This window comes from Dromiciops gliroides, chromosome 5 (assembly GCF_019393635.1).
Source record: "Dromiciops gliroides isolate mDroGli1 chromosome 5, mDroGli1.pri, whole genome shotgun sequence".
NCBI lineage: Eukaryota > Metazoa > Chordata > Mammalia > Microbiotheria > Microbiotheriidae > Dromiciops > Dromiciops gliroides.
The window spans coordinates 14,747,778-14,762,274 of NC_057865.1; positions in this window are offsets into that span (position 1 = coordinate 14,747,778).

The following is a 14,497-nucleotide window of genomic DNA, read 5'->3' on the forward strand; positions in this document are numbered from 1 at the left end:
GGGGCCCAGCCATCAAAGAGCTGACATTAGCTTGAGGGAGACAACAAATGTATTCATAAGAGTAAATTCAAAATCTATAAGGAAAAGAAGACAGAAAAGAGCAAATAGTATCCCAGCCAGCAGCCCCTTCCCGTGCCATCCTGAAGGCAGAGCAACTATCACATAGGACTCCCCACTTGCCCCAGGTGACAATTTTGCTAGTTATGCCCCTGGCCATCCCTACCTGGCACTGAGCTAATGGAAAAGAACCCAAAGTTTTCCTGAGCAAATGCATTTGGCTGAGGTGTTTGTTTTCTGATGGATAGCTTTGGTATTTCAACGTGAAGTGGCATTAGGGGGCTGGTGAATAACAATTAATTAAAAAACCTGGGAACTGCAGAAACAATCGTGTGGCTCTTTAAAGAAATAAATCTCCTGGACAGGTTGACAGCATTGATGAAAATGGTCTGTTTTGGTGAAGTTTGCCAGAATCTGCCCTAACAGGTGCAGGATGGGAACAGGTTGAAGCTTGCCTGCTTGAGTGGGTATTCTATATGCTAGAGATGCTGGAGAATGGAGCCTGTGGGGGTGGGTAAAGCTCAGTACCCTACAGCTCTCAAAGATGTCATGCAACTGCAGTGAGGCAGCAAACGCTCCCTTCCTCTCTGATAGATCCACAGTCCCATTCGCTACAGAGGCTGTTCCAAAGCTCTTTGTTCCTCTTGCCACCAACTCTCTTCTCCCTTTTCATCCAAGAGCCTTGGTGCTTACGTCACTGGACAAATTGAGGTTATTCACCAAGAGCTCCTTCTTTTCTACTCCTCCTAATTGCACATCATTCAGATATTCCCCACGATCTCCACTTCTTTCTGTCATGAATAGGTGGCCCTTCTTGCAAAAGGACATTCATGCTGGATCCCAACCTTTCTCCAGAATATTGTCCTCTCTATTATTCCCACTCCAATCTTCAGTGCCAAACAGAGGATTATGTACTTCATTTTAGAGGCAGTAGGGAGCCATTGAAGATACTTGAGTAGGGGGTGTTCTAGGAATATGGACTTGGCAGTTGAATGGAATGTATATGAGAGAAGAGAGAGAGATGATGCAGGGAGATCCATCATGAGGTTATCATACTGTCTGATCTCTACAGTCCTCTTAAGCTTGAAATCCAAAATCTTATGAAAGCAACGCAACACACCTTTTTCCTCTTGCGACTTGGATCATACGCCATTCTTGGAGCAGCCACTAGATGGTGGTCTTGTGTTCCTGGTAGCTTTTTTTTTTTTCTCTTTCTTTTGGTGAATGGGATTTAGAACTTGAGAAATCACTTACCATTGTACCAATATTCAACTATGTGTGGCCAAATATTATTTGATACCTTATAACTTAATACATCGTCCCAGAATTTCTCCAGTTCTGAGGCTTTCTTGAGTGATTTAGCCCATCCCATCCTTGTCTAACCAATCTGGGTGACTTTCGTCCATGTCCTCCCATAAGTTTGCCACAAGGAGGCCTTACTCACTCTCTCATGACATTGCGAGGCTACCATCTGGTAGTCTTCCTGTCTATGTGTTATCCCTTCCCCTTGCCCCATAACAAGCATCTTTTACTCCTATTCTTTGAAGTTCTCCATTAGTTCTCTGTTGCTGAAGCCTCCCAGTGGTAAGAAGGGGACCCTGGATTCTCAACAATGATGCCAGTAAAGTGTAAGCTCTGTCAGGTTCCACCATTGTAAATATGCCTTAAGTATGGTCTAGACAGCAGGCTGGTTATTGGTTGATACAAGAAATAGAAATATATTCAGAGCAATTTTTTTTTGCTGGTTATGCCCCTGGCCATCTCTACCTGGTGCTGACCTAACAGAAAATGCAAAGACCTGCATAAAACCTTTGAAAAACTTTCTTCCAAGTCAACTTTCTGACTTATCTTAGACACATAGTGATAACTTCTTGTAAAAATTATTTTGATTAAAAATTTATATATATCCATATCCAAATAACAAATGAGCATATATAGATATGTTTACATCATCTAACCAATTGCATGATTGTGAGAGACCCCCTGTTCTTCCTCCAACATTTGAGAATGAGAGCCTGAGCCAGAATTATGGAGGAGCAGGCATTCTCATGGGATTTCCATTCTTTCCTACTTGTTTCCCACTCTCTCGTCAGAATATCATTTAACATACAATCTAGGGGTCATAGGCTGAGCATAGTTACAGGTTTATTTAATTCATTTGGATTCAGCTGACTCTTTGACTCATGAACTGGAGATCTTCCAAGCCTGCTTCTCCTCACCAAGGCCTGTGTATGCAAAGCACCATTATTTTGAACAGAGAAACACCAGGGTTTTAATTTTTTTTTTAATTTCGGGGCAATGAGGATTAAGTGATTTGCCCACGGTCACACAGCTAGTAAGTGTCAAGTGTCCTGTCCAGTTTTCATAGATGGACACTTCTCCAAAAATCTACCTTGGTAAAAGGAATTCTTTGTTAGGAGCTCTCAGATGAATGGAAAAGCATTTATTAAACACTTTCTATGTATTCTACTAAACTCCCTAAACTGATAAAAAAATTTTAAACTACCTAAAATGTTCCAAGAAATTGTTTGAAAACTACCTGAGGAATGAGTGAAGAAAAGGAAAGTCTGAGCACAATGAAAGAAAGCAGTTAAAAAAAGCTGAGATGCCAAAATTACACCCCTCTGCCCTCCCCCCCACCCCTACCCCATACGTTGAAACAATACCTATGAATTGGAATGCTGTTTGGAATATGATGGTATGACAGAGGATATTTCAAGAAAAATTGCTTCTTTATACACGATTTTCAATGTCATCATATTAAAGATACAGTTTAGGAAGTCTGTGGTAGCTAGAATTCAGTTGATCTTTAATAGGAAACTTGGATAAAATTGTGGGATTATATCACTGGAACTCTCCCCTTATGATGATAAAGAATTTGTTGGCTCCCTAGAGGCAGTCTTTCCCAAACACCCTAACATAAATGATAAATATATTTTATTGCATTTTCATTCTTCAGAATTGTATTCAATCATTATTAACTAAAATATTCGACTACCAGACCCTTCCATTGAGTATTAACAGAGGTTCCTCTTCCCCGATGCTATTTGAGAAGAGTCATGGGATCACAGGACCATGGACAGAGCTGGAAGTGATCCCACAACTACAAAAGGCTGCACCCTTTTCTCAAAGTCTCTTACTTTTTATCCTTAAAAAGACATTTTTGGGGGGCAGCTAGGTGGCGCAGCTGATAAAGTACTGGCCCTGGATTCAGGAGGACCTGAGTTCAAATGTGACCTCAGACACTTGACACTTACTAGCTGTGTGACCCTGAGCAAGTCACTTAACCCTCATTGCCCTGCAAAAAGAAAAAAAAAAAAAGAAAAAGAAAAAGACATCTGTCTTCAGTCACAGGGCGGCGGTGGGGGGTGGTGGTCCTGTTGTTTCATGGCTATGGGGAATGCCTTTGGAAGCTCCCTTTAGCAAGCAAGATCTGCGTCAGCTCTGCAATCTCCAGCTTCTGAGAGTAGCTTGGGGGGGCTGATAACTCACTCACAGTCCCACAGCCATGAGATGTGAGAGGTAGGACCTTTCTAGACAATGCTGAGGGTGGGAGTCTAGGACACTTGGGGAGCTGGACTGTGGGGAAGGATCAGGGAAGGGGAAAGTCTGCTGGCCCTGGTAGTGGGGCCACTTGGTGGGCAGGAGAAGGGGAATATTAAATGAACAAGACAATGAATTTCTGAAAAACAAACAAAGCATTTATTAAGCACTTATTATGTACCAGTCACTGTGGTAAGCTCTGTGGAGAAAAATATAAAAAGAGAGAAAATCCCTGCTTTCAAAAGAAAGTAGTAACCAGGGAAGAGAGTTCTGGTCTGGGGAGTGACAGTAGGGAATGCATAGGGCAGTTGATTGACTAACCCTTTCAAGAAGTCATGGTGCTATTGACTTGTTTACTGTACCCAGAACAAGGGAGAAATGGGGACCAAGGGTGCAGCCAACCACAGTAGTCCCGGCAGTTGACAAGATGGCAACATAATATCAATAATACAGTTTATTATTAGAAAGACACTGTTATTACCATCTTTTCAGACAATTTCATAGTGTCAGAACCAATATAACCATGGCAACTTTATGGGACAAATTTATTGCTTTTTGCACATCATTCCAATTGACTGACATGAGTGTAAATCTCATGGGGCTTCTTAGATTTAGAGTCTTTGTCACGGTTTGGAGAGAAAGGAAAAAAGTGTGTCTCTCGACCCCTTGAAGAGGAATATACTTGCTCTACTTAGTTACATAAATTTTACATCTTTGTGATTTGTTGCTTATATTAATTATGCACTTTGTATACACTTTGTATTTACCTGTGTACAACCTGTAACTTCTTTCCCTCCTCCAAGAATAGCATAAGCTTCCTTGAGGTCAGGGATGGTGTGAATAGATGTGTGTATGTCTTTCTATCTCCATTGCTTGTCACAGCATGCTACCATTTTGTGTTGGGAGTGGCAATATCTAGACCTGTGATTTCATAGGTCAAGGGAATCCTACATGAGGGAAATCACTCTACCAATGCTTGGTGGAAATACTGTGCAATTTAGAGTCTTAGGATTTTGCCTGGGGCACTTGCCTAGGGTCACACAGCCCATATGTCAGAGGCAGGATTTGAACCCAGATCTTCCTGACTGAGGTTAACTATCCACTATGCCTCTCATTCTAGAAGCTTAATAGATGTTTATTTAGTTGAGCTGAAGTTAATCTCACAACTATCAGGCCCAAATTAATTAGAAAAGTGTTTCATTAATATGGATATTAGCCCGACGGAAATATTTGTTAAAAATACATTTCAATGGGGAAGCTAGGTGGTGCAGTAGATAGAGCACTGGCCTTGGAATCAGGAGGACCTAAGTTTAAATCTAGCCTCAGACAGTTACTAGCTGTGTGATCCTGGGCAAGTCACTTAACCTTGATTGCCTACACACACACACACACACACACACACACACACACACACACACACAAAGCATCACAAGAATTGAAAATATGTGCTCTATATTCCAAAGGGAAGTCATCAGTTGCAGCTAGAAAACAACAGTTACCTAGCAAGTTGTATCATTGTGGTCTGCCAGCCCTGGCTCCTACTTGGACCCATGAAATATTCAGAGACTCAGAGATTCTTTGCCACAATTGCGGTACCTATAATGCAGTGGTTTTTATCAATATAGAAGGAAAAAATAATTGCCTTCCCTGAACAAAGTCCTTGGGATTTCTCAGATTTCTCTCCTTTCATCGTATTTGTGACTTGGCAAATAGGTGGTACAGTTTGATAGGGTGTTGGGCTTGAAGTAAGGAAGACCTGAGTTCAAAGTCAGTCTCAGATACTAACTAGCTGTGTGACCCTGGACAAGTCACTTAATCCCTCTCAGCCTGTTTCCTTATTTGTAAAATAGGGATAAAAATAGCACCTACCTTTCAGGGTTGTTGTGAAGATCAAATGAGAATTGTAAAGTGCTTAGCATAGTGCCTGGCATAGAATTCGACATCATCACCATCATTACCACCACCACCATCACCATCATCACCATTATTGCCACAATCACCATCACTACCATTATTTCCGTCGTCGTCATCATCACTGTCCAGCTTACCATGCAAGTCTCCTGTCATACTTGAAAACTTGGTATCTAAAATATCATTTCCTGTAGAACAGAGGTTCTCAATCATTCTTATGTCATGGACCCCTCTGGCAGTCTGGTGAAGCCTATGGACCCCTTCTCAGAACAATGTTTTTTTACTGGAATTTTTTTTTTCGGGGCAGTGGGGGTTAAGTGACTTGCTCAAGGTCACACAGCTAGTAAGTGTGAAGTGTCTGAGACTGGATTTGAACTCAGGTACTCCTGAATCCAGGCCAGTGCTTTATCCACTGCACCACCTAGCTGCCCCTGAAGAACAATGTTTTTAAAAGTACAAAATAAAATATAGAGGATTATGGAGAACAACTATATTACTGTAATACAACTAACAAAATATTTTCCCCATCCAAGTTCACAGACTCTTTGAAATATAAGGAACCTGTGGACCCCAGATTAAGAACCCTTGTTGTAGAACAAGAATATTGTTCTAGAATATAACTTAAAATGGTCATTCAGGCTCTAGGGAGGCAGAGCCCATGACCTCCCATGAAAGCCCATGAAGTTACTTCATTTAATTAGGGCTGATCAGAAACCACAGGACATAGGGAATGGTGCTAGAGCTGTGTTAGGACCCCCAAAAGGTACCAGGGACTTGAGAACAACCATTCAATTACTTCTGTAGTGAATCCCATGGAAACCTAAACAAACTATCTCTAAGGGCTGATCCATATTTCAACTTTTGTATTGCCAGTAGAGTATTTACAAGACTTATATTTAGGCAACACTTGGTGTCATCTAGAGGAGGCAATGATGATCTGTCATATCAAGCTGGGTATGGAGCCTTACTTTTTGATAGGTCCTAGGAGGAAGGCTGGACAACACTGTAGCATTTGGTGATGGCATTAGGCGGGGGCAGCTAGGTGGTGCAGTGGATAAAGCACCAGTCCTGAATTCAGGAGTACCTGAGTTCAAATCTGGTCTCAGACACTTTGACCCTAACTAGCTGTGTGACCCTGGGTAAGTCACTTAACCCCCATTGTCCTGCAAAAACCCCACAAAAACAAAAAAACACGAAAAAAGGAATGTGCCTTATTTACATGGAGCACCCCATGCTGGGACCCTCCTCCCTGTTCCTTTATCTTAAGATGGTACAAGTTTTGGTAGGAATATGGTTTAAACAAATAAGATATAAAATCCAATCTCTTTATTTTAAAGTCTCATCTAGAATCAATCAACACTAATTTATTTAGCTCCTACTATGTGACAGGCTAGGTGCTGGGAATACAGAGGCAAAAGTAAAGGAGACCCTGCTCTCTGCAGACATCTTGTCAAGTCTTCACCTCATTTCAGATTCGGATCAACATGGGACTCACAATAGCTGCAGTCTGCTGCCAAATTTGTAGGTAACCAGGGGCCCATGACAGGCAGTCACAGATTTTGGTTTTTTACCCCATTCCAGCACTGAAAAAGAATCGTTCCCAATACTTCCATGGCATCCTCTCCCCTTCACCACTTAAGTGTCTAAGGGAGTATGTACAAAACTTTAGCTCAGTTCTTGAATAGCACTGGTCCTACCAAATTCATATCCAGAGGTGGCATCCCTGCTCAGTGAGTCTGTATTGTGGCTTTTGTCAGTGTAGGTCCAGAAGGTAGCTTCCAAAAATTACTTTGTGTTCCTTGGGTCATCGATGTAGGATTGGCTGTAATGTCCAGCCTGGATTCTGACTCCCAGATTCCCATGCTTTGCTCTCCTAATGAAGTTGGAGATTCCATTCCCCGCACCTGGTAAGGAAATGAATGAAGAAAAAGACCAGGACTGGGACATTCCAACCATGTGATTACCCAACCAGAACCAATCACAACATGTCCTGTCAAATCATCAAAGGTTTCTTAAGAACCTACTTTGTGCCAGCCATTGTGTGAAGCACAGTCTTTATATGCCCTACAATCTCTCCAAGGTTCTTCCTTTACCTGTTGTCATCTTTCTCCCAGAAGCCATCTCCACCAGGGTTCTTCATGTGGAGAGATGCCATCTGATCAAGTTAATGTTCTCTGCATGGGCCAGACCCCCTTTACACTAAGGATGGAGTTAATTGATCACATATGAACCAAATAAGAGTATTAAGGAGCTATGTGACCTTCACTGCTTCAGTTACCTGGGTTGAAACTAAAGGTTGGGTCTGGTCTCAGGTCACTAGCCTTGCTCAAACCTGACTAGTTCTGAGGAGCCCAACCTGCTTCCTCTTGGTGAGTTTTTTATACCAGGTAGACAAAGGGAGTTGGTCCTTTTACAAATGCCCCAATCTGGAGCAAGCAGACCTCTGAACTGATGAAGCAGACCTTTGAATTGACCAATCAGGAATATTCTAAATAAATGGTCAGTAGAATTTGGGGGGTATCATGAGCTGTATGTAGGAACCCATCAGTCATTCGAGCTACTTCTGTCTCCATCTCCTCATTGTCTGACCAGGCTGCATCAAATGGAAAAAACGAGGACCATAAGAGTTGAACTAAACTGCTCCCCCCAACTTTGTAATGGTCCAGAAGCTGTTGCTCTATGTCTTATCACTAATAAGGTTTCTCATCAGAACATCACAAACATTATCACACAATGAATGGAAAGAACACTGCCTTTTAAGGCAGGGGAAGAGGCTTGCATTCAAATTGCACTTTTGATTCTTATTACCTGTGTGATATAGGGGAAGTCACTTAACCTCCTTTGTACAAGACCAGATTCCTTCTAGCTCTGAGCCTATGATCTATATAAGCAGTGGTATTTCTCTCCCCCCCTCACTGATGCCCCCCCCTTTATTTAAAAGCCATTTAAGGCATCTACTTTGTGTGTGAAAAGCACATACTGGTAGGGTTTGCCCAAATTATTAAGATACTTTTGCTGCCCTCATGTGGTTGGTTAATGAGCTTGTATAAATTTACAAACCTTTATAACCACGGGTGGCCCCTAACGTTGTTTGTCTTTCCCTATGTTTAAGTTTATGGCTATTACTGCAAAGTCGGATTGATCATGTAAGCCTTTTGTCCAAAATCTGATCCAAGAAGTATTTATTAAATGTTTATGATGTACAGACATGGAGAACATGTCTACACAATGATTTGAGGAAGGAGAGAAAATCAGTCGTCTCAGGAACTGGAAAGGCTAACCCAGAGGAGGCAAGCAGCCCATTTCCTCCTCTTCCTCCTCCTCCTCTTCTCTCTGGTGGGAGTTTATGGAGAAGTTAAACTATTCTATGTATCTCGGTCTCTCTAGCTGTTTCTTCGGGGTTCTTATACTAGGTGATCATATTTAATAGAACATAAATTTTCATTCCTTTCCACAGGGCTTGGCCGTTCTTTGTTCTGAGAGTTGAATCTAAAGAGGGGTATGATGTTGATAATAAAACTTTTTATGATTTAAAATGAGTAATAAGTTCACATTGAAGATGAACCACTAAGATACAGAACAGCCAAGATCTGCGTCAATGGGGAAAGCATCCATATGGATGACATGACAGATCTTTCAAGTATTGAAGGAATGGGTCCAGATAGGAAATGACAAATATTGTCTGTCTACTAGAATATTTTCCCTTGTTGCTTTCTTCCATACATCAACCATAGCAGCCATTAAGCCCCAGCTATCTTTGTTGTTGACTTTAAATGTCTTTTCTCTAGTGACTATCCTTTAAAAGGGAATTTAACTTCTTGGCATGCAGAGACATAGAGTCCTCTTAAGGACTTTAAAAAAAGTAAAAACTCCCACAACCCAATCAGAGTTGCTTACTGGGTCTAAGGACAGAAAAAATGAGGAATTAGGGAGGTTTGTTTGTTTGTTTTGTTTTTTGCTCCTATCATTTAGCTCTGCAGCTAAATCCCTTTTCATCCTTGTCTCCCAGAGCCAATGGAAGACCAGGTAACTGGCTAGACTTGGAGATTGGACTTCCATTTTAAAAGATCCCCAATTAAGTGATAGAAAGCATTTTCAGTACAAAATTAGAATTCACCCAGAACTCCTCATTTCTAATAGATTAAGTGAATTGCAATACATTTACACTGACATGTGATGGTCCCCTGGGTAGAGTGAAGGAATGAGGGAACATAGACTTTATTATTTCACTTAATCACGGCAGGAGCTCTATGCAGGGTCCAATCTATCTCCCTCAGTTATTATCAGTTACTCTACGGCATGTAAAGTGTCTAGCAAGAATTGATCAGTGCAACTTTAAATGACTCTAAGTGCCATCAATTTCCACACCAGATTTGCTTATTTCTACCATTAAACAAAGGCCTTCAGATGCTATTGATTTTTTTACATGTTATCTTCAGTTTGTCCTTGGCATTTATGTGTTTGTGCTCCATGCCTACAGAAAAGGATGTGTCTGCTTAGCATTCTTTACCAGATGGGAGAATAAAGGATGCACATTACATTTAGTTACATAGCATACATCACAGTTTTACTTTCTGTCCTGTTTTGGGGGATTCATGTATACAGATGTGATAGAAAGCTTTTTAATGAGAAGAATGCTGAAGGACATTTTGTCTTAGGCAAAAGAAAAAGGGAAAACACTAACATAATTAAAAATCAATTCTATTAACTAGGGAGAACAAATCAACTGGAGAGAAGGTTGGTTTCTTCCATTTCCTCTTCTACTGACTTGCTTGTTATCAATTTTGGGGAGAGAATTGAGCTATATCCATAGACTTTGCACAATGCACATTCAGTCAATTCAATCAAATATATTAAGCACCTACTATGTACTGACCACTATGCTGGGCACTGAAGAGATAAAGGGAAAAATGTCACTGTTAATGCCCTCAAAGAGCTTATATTCTATCAGGGGAGATAACATGTACATGTGAAAGTACATGCAAAATAAATCTATTATAATTATGGGGCAGGAGGCACTAACATCAAGGAAATTCCTGTGAGGAAGGCTTTTGAGCTCAGCTTTGAAAGAAAAAGAGGCTTATAAAAGGCAGAGGTGAGGAGAGAAGAGCACTCGTAGGGAACAGGCAGTCAGTGTGAAAGGGGCAGGGCGCAGCCTGGAAGAGCAGGCAGGCCAGTTGGGCTAGACTGTGAACCCTACAAAGGGGAATATTGTATTATGGCCTGGGAAAGTGCTCACAGCTTGGTTGAGAAGGACTTTAAAGGCCAAATAGGGTTTTGTCCTTAATTCTAGAGGCATTGGAAAGTTTATTCTTAATAGAATTGAAAAGTAAGTCTCAAAGAATCCCAGTCAGAAGAGGTATTTTAACAGTAATTACTACTTAACTAAAGATGGTCCTGTCTAATGACCTTTATAAATGAAACAAGAGGCATTTCTTTTTTTTCTTTCCTTTCTTTCTTTCCTTTTTTTTTTTTTTGTGGGGAGCAATCAAGGTTAAGTGACTTACAGGCCAGATTTGGACTCAGGTCCTTCTGACTCTAGAGATGGTGCTCTATCCACTGGGCCACCTAGCTGCTCCTTCTAATGGCATTTCTTCTTTCTTTCCTTCTTTCCTTCTTTCCTTCTTTCCTTCTTTCTTTCTTTCTTTCTTTCTTTCTTTCTTTCTTTCTTTCTTTCTTTCTTTCTTTCTTTCTTTCTTTCTTTCTTTCTTTCTTTCTTTCTTTCTTTCTTTCTTTCTTCTTCCTTCCTTCCTTCCTTCCTTCCTTCCTTCCTTCCTTCCTTCCTTCCTTCCTTCCTTCCTTCCTTCCTTTCTTTCTTTCTTTCTTTCTTTCTTTCTTTCTTTCTTTCTTTCTTTCTTTCTTTCTTTCCTTCTTCCTTCCTTCCTTCCTTCCTTCCTTCCTTCCTTCCTTCCTTCCTTCCTTCCTTCCTTCCTTCCTTCCTTCCTTCCTTCCTTTCTTTTTCTTTCTTTCTTTCTTTCCAATGAGGGTTAAGTGACTTGCCCAGGGTTACACAGCTAGTAAGTCTCAAGTGTCTGAGGCCGGATTTGAACTCAGGTCCTCCTGAATCCAGGGCTGGTGCTTTATCTACTGTGACACCTAGTTGCCCCTCAAGTCACATGTTTTAGCTTAGGCTGACACCCTAGCACAAATGCTATCATTCTCAGTGGACTATGAAGGTCCCTTGCAAATAAATGGAACATTCTGCAAAAACAAGCAAATCACAAATATTGAAAGGGAGAGGTTTGGTTTGACAACAATTTGTGTGAACAAGATCTGGGGGAGTTTAGACCATAAGCTCTAAATGACTCAAGGGGATTGTGTAGCTACTAGGAAATAACATCAACTAAGTAAACCATAGGTGGGATTAAGAGAAAAACAGCATCTGGATCAAAAGGGTAACAGTCCCATCATGGTCTGAACTGGTCAGTATCTGGGATGTTGTGTCTGGTTTTGGTTACCACATTTTTAAGAGGGATTTTGATGTAAGTGGAGGGAGCATGCAAAAAAAAATACCCAAGATGAATAATGAGGGATCTAAATTTTGTCATCAAAATAACAGCTAAAGGAAACAGGAATATTTAAATTGGAAAAGACAAGGGCAGGGGAGACATGATAATTGGTTTCACTCAAAGGAGGGAGTAGCCCCCCCATTTCTTTCTCTCTTTCTCCCTCCTTCCCTCCCTCTTTTAGTAGCCATTCTCTTAAGGATGACCAATGGATGATACTCTCAGGAAGGCAGGTTTGGGATCCATCCAAGGAAGTACTTTTTGACTCTCTGCCACATTAGTGGTCACTTCATTGCTGAAGGTACTCTCATGAACTAAGAATGAGCACTCATCTGGGCTGTGGCAGAAGGGAAGTTTGGGGTGAATGGAGTCAGTTAACTTCTAATATCCCTTTGAACTTGAAGATTCTATGAAACTAGGACCAGTGAAACTTGGATTATTTTGTTGCAACACTGAAACCATTGAGGACAACGTAGTGGAATGGTGCAATGACAGTTTGTATACATGTACAAACATACTCACATACACACATACATATACATATACATATACATATACATATACATATACATATACATATACATACACATACATATAGAATCGAAAATAGAGAGGGGTCACACTCAAAGTGGCCACTAGATGCCACTCTTGGAACCTCACAGAAGAGGGGGAGCAATCATTCTCAAAATATAATTTTAATATAGTTCTCAGATTTAATAATTCCATATTTATTCTGTAGAAAACAAGAAATTAAAATATTGAATTTATTCTGAAGGAATTGCCCTTTATTCTTTAGATTTTTAAGTCTTTTAATTTGCCTAATATTTCCTTTTGTAATTAACCACTTCAACAGAATATCTAAAAGTTACTGACAGAGTAAACTAAAGATTTCTTTGGGAGAAGTAAGAATTGGGGGGGAAAGGAAGGGGACAGATTACAGCCATTTATTGATTTATCCCAGGGCAGTGGGGACAGTGGATTTGGAACCAAAAGACCTACATTTGAATCTTCACTATGTGACTTTCCATAACTCATTTAACTTCCCTGGGCCTCAGTTTCCTCCTCAGTAAACTGAAAGGTAAAACTAGATGATTTTTTTTGCAGCTGAATCCTTTGATTGAGGTAAATAGTCTCTCCTGGGGTAGCTCCCATGAACCTTTGCAAGACAATTTAAGTGGGGTGATAGAAGGGAGGAGGTACAATTTGCTGGGGTTCAGACCTTAGCATCCTGCTGTGGGAGATGGGCTCCCCTCATCCCAAGATATGAACTGCCCCTGAATTCATTGGAGAGAATCCTAATTCTGATATTTACTCCTGCATCTTGAGAGAAAAGTACCACATGAGACTAGACCGTTCAATAAATGTTTTTTGATGTGAATTTAAAGCAAAACTTCTCAACTAGGTTTTGTCCACTGCTTCCCTTGACATATGAGATGCAATATGAGGGCCAGCTAAAATAGAACAGTGACAGGTTACAGGAAAATCATCTTAACTCCATCTGATATTGGCATCTGCAGCTATGAAATTCTATGGGGAGAGAAAACTGTCAGATGAAAACAAAATGTAATTTGGCTGTAATTATCTAAAATTCCCCATATAATTTAACTTAGAAAAAAAGCAAATGCTTTGTAAGATAGCTGATGCAGAATGACCATCTGAGTCCTTTAATCAGAACTATGGCAGCAGAAATAATCTCTCTGCTTACTGATTTCTGCCTGATGCTTTATTAAGGTCATAGGAAACTAAAGGATGTGGAGAATTTTAGAAATACTTATGAAGAACTCAGGAGAGGCGAATCGGAATCAGAATCAAGTTAATTTCAAACTTCTAAGAAACCCTGCTAGGATTTATCTTATGATAATAACTTCCAAAGATCTGTCCAAGTTCTTATGCTACCCCAGACTTTTATTTTATCAGTATTGCTGCAGTAATTCAATTCAATTCAACACATGTGTCCATTGTTCATTATACGCAAAGGGGAGAAACACCCTGGAGATACAGTCTGGAGATACAGCAGAGATATACAGTCCTGGACTTGGAGTTTGCAGGACCTGGGCCAAACCCCTGCTCTGGCACTTACTAACTTTGGGACCACGGACAAGTCTTTTTCTCTCTAGGCCTCAGGCAATGATCACTATTAAATTAAGAAGGCTTGTGATCTCCGTAGGACCAGGCAGTATCCTTTTTTTTTTTTTTTAGTGAGGCAATTGGGGTTAAGTGACGTGCCCAGGGTCACACAGCTAGTAAGTGTTAAGTGCCTGAGGCCAGATTTGAACTCAGGTACTCCTGACTCCAGGGCTGGTGCTGTGCCACCTAGCTGCCCCAGGCAGTATCCATTTCAATGAAAGGACAGTTGATTTAAATGGAGTGATATTGCAGGAACTGTCCAAAGTACTGCATGTACAAGGACCAAACCAATGAGAGAATGAAAGAAGGAAGGGATCTGATCTCAAGAACCTTATCTTTTAATGTAAATGGGG